This window comes from Salvia splendens, unplaced genomic scaffold (assembly GCF_004379255.2).
Source record: "Salvia splendens isolate huo1 unplaced genomic scaffold, SspV2 ctg536, whole genome shotgun sequence".
Lineage (NCBI taxonomy): Eukaryota > Viridiplantae > Streptophyta > Magnoliopsida > Lamiales > Lamiaceae > Salvia > Salvia splendens.
In genome coordinates this window covers 1-9,540 of record NW_024599193.1, presented here as the reverse complement: position 1 = coordinate 9,540, position 9,540 = coordinate 1, and the positions used below count along the sequence as shown (strand labels likewise).

The following is a 9,540-nucleotide window of genomic DNA, read 5'->3' as shown; positions in this document are numbered from 1 at the left end:
TCACTTATAATTTGTAAAATTCTGATTTATATTTTAAAAAGATCTCGTTTATGATGAAAAATTCTTAGTTAATGTCTTATTTTAGTTTAAGAAAGAATTATTTTTTGATTAATTTCATGAAAAGTAGCACCACCAAAATCTTATTTATAAAACATGTTATTGTGGTTTTAAGTTTTTGATACCTATATGTTCACCTAACCCCCTCACTCGTCGTAGATGTGCTGAGAAGAAAAGAAGGCGTTAATCTATGTACAAGATTATTGGAGTTTTATTTAAATGTGAAAAGAACAAACATACATCATTATCTTAGGACCATTAAACCACTACAGCAACTAAACTAATATCCCATCATTAAAGCACGCTAGTTCATAATATACGACTATGTACACTTGGTGTGAAAAAAAGGACAAATAGAAAGATTCTGTGTTTCTTTTATGGGTAAAAGAATGTCATTCATTAGACTATGATATTATTATATGTATTGAAAAATATACGTTGCCCGTATCGATACAGATTAAATAGGAAAACTTAGCCCAAAAAATTAGTCTATTAGAAAAAAAAGCATATTTAGTTATATACCCCATACTAATTGTTCTCACAACTAATATAGGAATTGAGTCCGTAATATTCGACCCTCCTTTAATGGCCAACGTCAACGTGATCTCACAACCAATATAGGAATTGAGTCCGTAATATTCGACCCTCCTTTAAGGGCCAACGTCCTCGTTGATCACGGCTGGTTCTTTCCAGGCCACCACTCCGAGCTCCCGTTGTCACGACAGATTCTTTGCTCGGCCACCACTCCGAGCGGTTTGAGCTCTCAATGAAAGCACCAATTTGTACAAATCAAACAGGAGAACTCAGCCCCAAAAACTAGTCTATTAAAAGAGAGAGCTCATTTAGTCTATATACCACACACCAGTTGTTCTCATAACCGAGATGGGAATTGAGTCCGTAACACCTATTCAACTCTGCATTAGCATACTGTGTTTATTTGATGTTCAATCACAATTGAGAAAGAGTAAATTGCCTAAAAAGTCAAAAACTTTGGGGAAAGTTTGGTTTTTCCCACAAACTATAAAAGTTGCACCTAAAGTCACGAACTTTATCGGATCGTGCAAATTTCCCAAACTATCGGATCCGACGGCATATTTCCGTTAAAAACTTATCCCACGTGGCATACCGAAGGCAAGACTTGGCAAAATTTCTGCCTTAACCCTAAACTCATGTAATATAACATCTTTTTGGCTGATTTCGAAAGTGCAACCACAATTCAATCGACGGAAAACGTAATCGACAAGAGTGAAATCGTCGACAAACGGTTTAGAGATGAAATCGACGACGTGTAAAGAAGATTCAATAAAAAAAGCATAAAACGACGCTGTTTTGTGCCCAGTAAAAAATTTTGCCAAGTCACGCCTCCGGCATACCCCGTGTGATAAGTTTTTAACGGAAATATATCGTCAGGTCAGTAGTTTGGGAAATTTGCACGATCCGATAAAGTTCGTGACTTTAGGCCCAACTTTTATAGTTTATGGGAAAACAAAACTTTCCCCAAAGTTTGTGACTTTTCAGACAATTTTCCCATTGAAAAATTACTTGTGACATGCTCAACTTTAATACTACTACTAACATTTATGGAATTCGAATTTAAGACTATCAACTATAATAGTCTTGAAATTGACCGTAACTATATGCAATTTAATGGAGTATCTATAACATAATATGATTGATATATTGAATAAACATTAATCGCGTTTATCTTTATTTATCCTAAACAAAAGTGGACAGTGTTTAATTTATCATATAATCCAACTTTTTCATTGGACAGTGCTTAGAAAACATAGATTTTATCAGTGGCAAAATAAAATTCATTCGTCTGATTTGATTTAGTGCTGTTGGTGGTGGGGTGTGGAGCCCTCTAATACCGTGTTTAGATCTCTAAAATCCATCAATTCTGTCTACCTTCCATTATTTAATTATTTTAATGATAGGTAACTTTGTATTCAAAGGGTACCTTTCGGCAAAAAAAGACGCAAATTTAATTCTGAACACTAATTTACAATATTCCAATTAATATGCTTTATTCGATATAGTAAAATAATAATTAATTTATTCCATGCCCGAGAATAATAATATTTTTTTATGCGAATATACAGTTTTCATTTTCAAAGAAACAAGGCACTACCAAAATTATAATAACAGAATGGATGAGATGTACGGATTAAAGTTTAGACGTTAAATTCTAAAGTCCACTAATTAAACATGAGTATTAGGATAAACACTATCAACTTTTTTAGTGACCGAGTGTTAAGGTCATAAATCCCTAACGATCCGGTAAAACGGACAATAACGAGATAAAGATAATCCGGCACCCGTGAGGGTCGGCGGAGATAAAGATCTGGGCGGCTGTGCGTGGGTTCCAGCCCGTCGGGCAACAGCTACAGATCAGATATACGTTCCGGCTGTGCGCAGAGACCTTCCGTCGGGCAGCAGGTAGCGTAAGGAATTAGGGATTCAAAGAATCACACGTGGACTTAGCCAAAATAATATTGTATTTCATTGAATGAATATTATGGAAGACTCCACACATATTTATAATATGTGTGGATACAAAAAAGATATGCTAAATCCCTATAATATCTAAACAAAATAATAAAAGAAGATATGCTAAATCTCTATGATATCTAAACAAAATAATTATAATAGAAGAGAGTTAGGATCGTATCAACTCCCCCACGGTTGAAATCCACCTTGTCCTCAAGGTAGGAACCATAAAACCACGAAGAGAGTTGAAAGTAGAAGCTCTGGCGAGGTATCTCCTCCTGGATCAAACGCCCACAGAATAGTTGTGCGTCTCCCTTCATCATTTCCACCCAAAATCACCAATAGAGAACCGTGTTGGGTATAAGATATGGTGGACACCCCCGCCATATTGTTGTCGTGACAATTCAACGCAAAAATGAAAAGTTTTGCCACACCTCCATGAATGCTCAAACACGGCGTGTCATTTCCCGGAGGAATCAACCTTGCATCGGCGGCGAGCGACGGTAATCGAGGATTCATACTTGTAACATTACTGACATTCAAATCCACATAGACACAAACAAGTGCTTGCGAACCGGAGTGAGCATCACCTGTCTTACCCAATTCATCTGCTTTTAATTTAAGCTCATCCTCAAACAACCTTCGCTTGTCTTCCATTTCCTCTTGACTGTCCTGTTTTTTCATATCCAATCCAGCCTCGATGCCATCAACAAGGCTCTGATTCTCCATGCTCTCTCTCTTGTTCGGCTTCTCACTCAACACACTGAAATCTTTTTCTTTCTGCTCTAAACTAGATCGAAGGGCTTCGGTTTTATTTCCTTTCTCCAGCAAAGTCGCTACATCATCTTTCATCTCCAATTCCTTATGTGTTGGAACACTAATATCATCAATCTTCTCATCATATGCCCCGACAAGCACTTGCAGCGGCGTATTGTTGGTCTTGATGATCTCTTCCAGGGACTCGTCATTTGGTACAACAAGATTAGCACTCCCATTGTGAGCAACGTTGTCGGGAACATCCTCAGCTAGATTGTCGTCATCAATATTCTCCTCAAACAATGCATTCACGCAGGCGAGAAGGGCGGCTTGCTCCAATCTACAACTACGTAACTTCTCGTTGAAATTACTTACGGCAGCTAGTTGGGCCGGGCAAGGCGAACGAACCTTGAGACTGGGGGCAACAACAGGCAACGTCGTTGTGCGGTGACCCAACGATCGGTCGCGCGGTGGTGGCTGGTACATAGGCTGTGTGTGCAACTCTTCCGGTGAATCCCAACAGGTAGGCGAGTGCGTAGGTTGGTCAGAAGTTTGACTGGTCACAAGCGTGGGCTGACTGTATAGGTCCCGCGGTGGCTGTTCGGTGGAGTAGCGGGGCCGGTGGGAGGGGGGCTGGACTCGCAGCGCTCTCACCTCCTCCTGAGGGTGAGGTCGATCCCAGCATGTCTCCGAGCGTCGGGGCCGGTCAAAAGGCAGGTAGCCGCGGTCCTGCTGTTGCGCCGGTGGACAGCGGCGATTGGTTCGATGTCTGGGTGGATTCCAGCAACTAGGTGGACGCGGCGGTGGCTGATCATAATCCGAGTATCCCTGCGATGCCCGGTGAGGCGGTGGTTCCCAACAAGAGGGCTGCCGCGTCGGTGGAGGGTCATAGGGATCGAAATCCTGGAGTTGGTATCTCGGTCGTGGGCGACGATCAGGTGGATCCAAGTGGTGTGAGACGTAGGGTGATTCTGGATCAGGCCATGACGGTGAACGGAGTACTTCCACCCGGATGCTCGGAGGGTCCCAACAGGTTACACTGCGAGGTTGGGCCAGCTGGTAGGGACGGAATGGCTGTGTGGCCTGAGAGACGTCGTATTGACGACGGCGATAGCCGACGTAGTTGTATGACATGTCGACGGACTGAAGCGTGGCTGTGGTGGATGATGAGCGTTTGACTTTGACGCGGCACGCGGGAATCTTTCCCGTCGGGCGTTGCAGAAGTAGAGTTGTCCGGCGGTGTCACGACCGCATTTTCTAAGGATAGAAAACACGGTTAATCGCGACTAGGGGAGGATTAAAGAAGCGGGAAAGAAAGGGGAAAAACATCACAACTCGACCATAGCTCCAAACAAATGAAAAAAAAAAAACTCGAAATAAAATCAGAGTTTTGAACAAAATAGACTTGAGTCTTTTAAAATGCACAACGGAAGTAAATGAACGCGGTTCCATGTATGAAGACATGAACCTCCGAGAGTCAAAATCTGACTGAATTAAATGTCTTGTCTCAATAGCACTTTTTCCACCACTTCGCTGCTCAACCTGCACATTTAGAAATATATGCAGGGCTGAGTACAAAAAGTACTCAGTGAACACATTGCCGAAAATTACACATATACATTTGAAAATATTGTCAAGCCATCATCACAGTAACACTCGGGGTGTTGTTGAAAAGACCCGAGCTTACTAAAAGTATCACGTTGGGTTGCAACCCCCTTTTTCCGGTACTTAGCCATATCTGATCACATTGTGCCGTCGAGATGGTGTTCTCGCACGGTCACCTTACATACATGTGCCGGGAAGGTGGCCACCTTCCACGGTCACCTTCTCTGCCCAACATGTCAGAGGTATCCTTGTGCCGGGAAGGTGGCCACCTTCCTCGGTCACCTGCTCTGCCCAACATGTCAGAGGTAGCTTGTGTACACTAGTCCGAGCGGGGACACCACCCTCACTGGGACCCGAATTCGACTTATATCATCATTCATAATTCACTTGGCCTTAGCCAAACAGATAGGCATCATACAAAAACATTTATGGCAAGACAACATCATTAAAATCACGAACATGTATTCGTGTTTTCATAAAATACGATTTGTATTTTAGTATAAGAAAGCTCACCTTGATCGCTTAGTTTTCTTAACTTGAATTTCTTACTCCGACCTTACTTGTGGAGATAGCCTTTTGAAAACAAACAACGTACTAATAAGACTCGAGAAATTCACATACTTATAGAAATGCATGCCCCTACTTTATTTCTTTTATCATTTGATCACCGTTAGAAAATTTTAGAAACTTGCATAATAATTAAATCGGGAAAAATTAATTAATAGTCTTTCTTTATTAAACTTAATTATTTCTGTACTTGAGAACGCCGTCTCCCTCTTCTTCCCATTTCCTTAGAGGCCGCCCGAGGCATCGCGGGGCGTGCCGGTCGGCCTTTAGCATCTCCAACTTTAACATCTTCCATCTTTGGAAATTTAATACTTTATTCGGGAATTATTTAAATGAGTTCCAACTCATCTTAAATAAATTCCAACATATTCAATTCCAAGCTCTACAAAATAAATCTCGGTCCAACGATTAAAACGAAGCAACCCACTTCCCTTGATTAATTATATGGGACTTAGTCCAAATCCCCTTTGAATTCACTTGGCCCAACAATTAAAAAAATTAAGGCAGCCCACTACACTTATTTAATTTACTAAGGCCCAAACCAAACAATTAAAGTGGCCCAACCTTCAATTAATTTAGTGGTCCAACTAATTAAATGGAAAAGGCATAAAGCCTATCTATACTCCTCCACTCAACCATCGGTTCTCATCTCTCTCTTTCCTCAAAATTCCCAATTCACTCTCACTTTTCCAAATTAGGGATTCATAGATTGAGAAGAAACAGTGGCAGTTTCTCCTTCCACATCGTCTCTCTCTCTCTTCTCTTTTCTCCCTCGCCGCCGCCACCGCTGCGGATCCGCTCCCGCCGCGGATCTGCCTCAGCCGCCGTCGCCGAGGGCCTCCCCAGTCGCCGTGGATCCCGCTATCACCTCGTGCAGCTCCTCCCGCCGCCGTGCCAGCGCCGCCGCTCCGGCGGCGTCCCTCTCCTTCCTCTCGTCTCTGCTCACGCTGCTCACCCCTCCCTATCTGTCGCCGCTGCTGTGCATGCACAAACAGCGGGTTCGTCCTCCTCCCCACGCCGTTGTTCCACGCGGTGGAAAACCCACCGCTGCTATCCCGCTCTCCGTCGGTTCTCACCGTCGCCGTGTCGACAAGTATAGTTAAGTTTTAAATTTTCTTTCTCTTTTGTTTAATTTCTATAAAGATTTAATCTTTCATTTATATGTTTTGTGTCTTCAAAATTTATCTTCAAATCTAATAGATTTGGTGTGTAACTTGTAGATTTGTCAAGATTTGAATTTATTGGAAGTCATAGGGTGTGGGGCTGCCCCCGTCGTCTCCGAGCTGCCGTGAGGAAGTCGCTGGAATCCGGCAGATTTGTACACATAAGATAAGCTTTCTCATTCTTTCTAGTTATTAAGGCAGCAGGATTCTAGGTTTGATTCTGTTTACTGATTTTGGTGAATTGTGTGTATATGCCTGCTATTTGGAAGACTCAAAGGTGAAATATGCTGATTAAACTTGATGAGCCAGATTCTACTCCCAACCATATTTATATATGCATGCTCTTACATATCAGAAGGAAAAGAAAGTGTTTGGGATTTACCTTTGATGTGGAAATAAAGTATGGTTGGATTGTAGTGCTTGACTCTATAATTGTATGCAAATCTCCCTCCTCGGACTCCTCTATCCTATGTGGTGTCGGTGTGTGCAGAGAATTTAGAATTTGATGGTGATATGGTGAGTGACAAAAAGATTTGTATATATATACATATACACAAAAAGATGGCAAGTGAAAGTGACGGTATAGCAAGTTGGTGGAGCAAGTTCTTATCTCAAATATCATATTCTTATCTCAAATTAAATGAAGCATTTAATGTTTCTGAAAAGTTGATCCTCTAGGATATGCTCTATCCCTTTGTTTTTATTTATTTATTTTATTTTATTTTATTATTTAAATAATTAATTGAGTATTTATTTAATTGTTTATTTAATTTGATGTAGATATAATTGGTTCAAGTCTGTGGCTGCCCGCGCTGAAGTACCCAATTTGCTTAGAACGTACAATGTATTAAATTTTGATGGACTTTTGTTGGATGTAATGAACATTAGAATTTTGATTATGGTACTTTATTTATTAATTTAAATTTATTATTTCATATATGTATAATATATTTACGTGTTCTATTTACTTGTCTAACGTCTAAACAAACAACAACGACAATCTATCGAAGCTCGGATTTAATCGCATAAAAAGTCACTTATATAGGTAATCAAGCTAATAATATAGTTTATAATAATATCAGTTTAGCGGGTCGTTACAGGCGGCTAGAGCTCGGCGGACAGGCAGGACTCGGCAACCAAAGCAGTTGCTGTGCGCGGAATGTTTTCCGTCGGGCAGCGGTGTAGCTTCGGTTCGAGATGGTGGGAGGGTGAGATCACGATGAAAGCACCAGTTGTTAAGGTCATAAATCTAACGATCCGTTAAAACGGACAATAACGAGATAAAGATAATCCGGCACCCGTGAGGGTCAGCGGAGATAAAGATCTGGGCGGCTGTGCGCGGGTTCCAACCCGTCGGGCAACGGCTACAGATCAGATATACGTTCCGGCTGTGCGCAGAGACCTTCCGTCGGGCAGCAGGTAGTGTAAGAATTAGGGATTCAAAGAATCACACGTGGACTTGGCCAAAATAATATTGTATTTCATTGAATGATTATAGGCACAAATAATATATAGATATGCTAATTGAATGACAATAAAATAAGATATGCTAAATCCCTATGATATCTAAACAAAATAATTATAATAGAAGAGAGGTAGGATACCGAGTTTATAAATACATTGATCTTATGATAGCTAGTATTCCATTGACTATCGACATATTAGATATGAAGAGAATTTCAGGAGCTGACAATAATCTTAAATGTACCTATTTAACTAAGACATAATTATAAACATAAGCTATAAAAATAGTGACCGAACTTATCCCTATCTATTAACATTCGCGTGACAAAAATTCAATACAATTATTATGGGAAACACGTTATTTCAATGCTTGCGCGTATTTGATATTATGCCAAATTCAATTGATGCTTGCTTACACTTATAACATAAGTTAGCAATACACGTTTGATATATGCCCAATAGATTGATCAATAAAGGCAATATTCTTTTTTTTTATCGTTTGTTAAAAAAGTACTTTTACATTGAGTTAGTGTTACAATTATATGGAACTTGAAAATACTACTCCATAGGTGTTAATTAAGATTACTTGCTTTAATATTTATAAATTTAGATAATTTAGCTATTACAACGAGATTCTGTGATAGTGATATAGGGGCGGACGGTTTAAAAATTTGGTCTACTGAATCGTCACCAGCCCCATATAATTCTGCTCAACTTTGTCCAACATGTCTATCAAGATTTACATTATAATTGCAATTCGCCGACAGTTTACGATGCGGCGAGAACTGTTTCTCCGCATTGTTCGTGCGATGGAGGTGCGCGACGAGTACTTCCAGCAGCGGCAAGATGCAGCCAACAAATCGGTCTATCCCCGCTTACGAAGTGCACGGTTGCGCTTCGTTAGTTGGCCTACGGCACCACGACGGACATGTCGACGAGTATCTTCACGTCGGGGATACAACTGGCCGGAAGTGTCTAGCAAAATTTTGTGAGGGCGAGGTTGACGCCTTCGGCGCCACATATTTGTGCAAGCCGAATACCGAAGATTGCCAGTTCTTGATGGGATGCACGATAGGGTGCACGACTTTCCTGGAATGTTAGGGAGCATTGATTGTATGGACCGGGAGTGGAAAAATTGTCCGGCAGCGTGGAGAGGCCTCACCAGTGGGTATAAGGGTACCCACCCGACGATGATCCTTGAAGCCATCGTGGACCACCGTCTTTGGATCTGGCATGATCACTTTGGCGTGGCGGGGTCAAACAACGATATCAACGTGCTGAACACGTCGAGTCTTCACCGAGCAATGCAATGGCAACAGTCCGGTTATCGAGTTCACTACCAACGGACGACAACATCATATGGGTACTACTTAGCCGATGGCATATACCCGCGATGGCTAGTCTTCTTGAAGACGATCTCCTGCCCAACGGATCCGAA

At 41.3% G+C, this 9,540-nt stretch overlaps 1 long non-coding RNA gene across 1 annotated transcript; it reads left to right on the top strand.

Moving 5' to 3' along the window:
* Positions 1 to 6,435: 6,435 nt before the first annotated feature.
* On the top strand, positions 6,436 to 7,555 carry LOC121790515. The gene is made up of 2 exons (XR_006048290.1): positions 6,436 to 6,573; positions 6,696 to 7,555. It is a non-coding gene; the product is annotated as an uncharacterized LOC121790515 (long non-coding RNA).
* Positions 7,556 to 9,540: the final 1,985 nt, after the last annotated feature.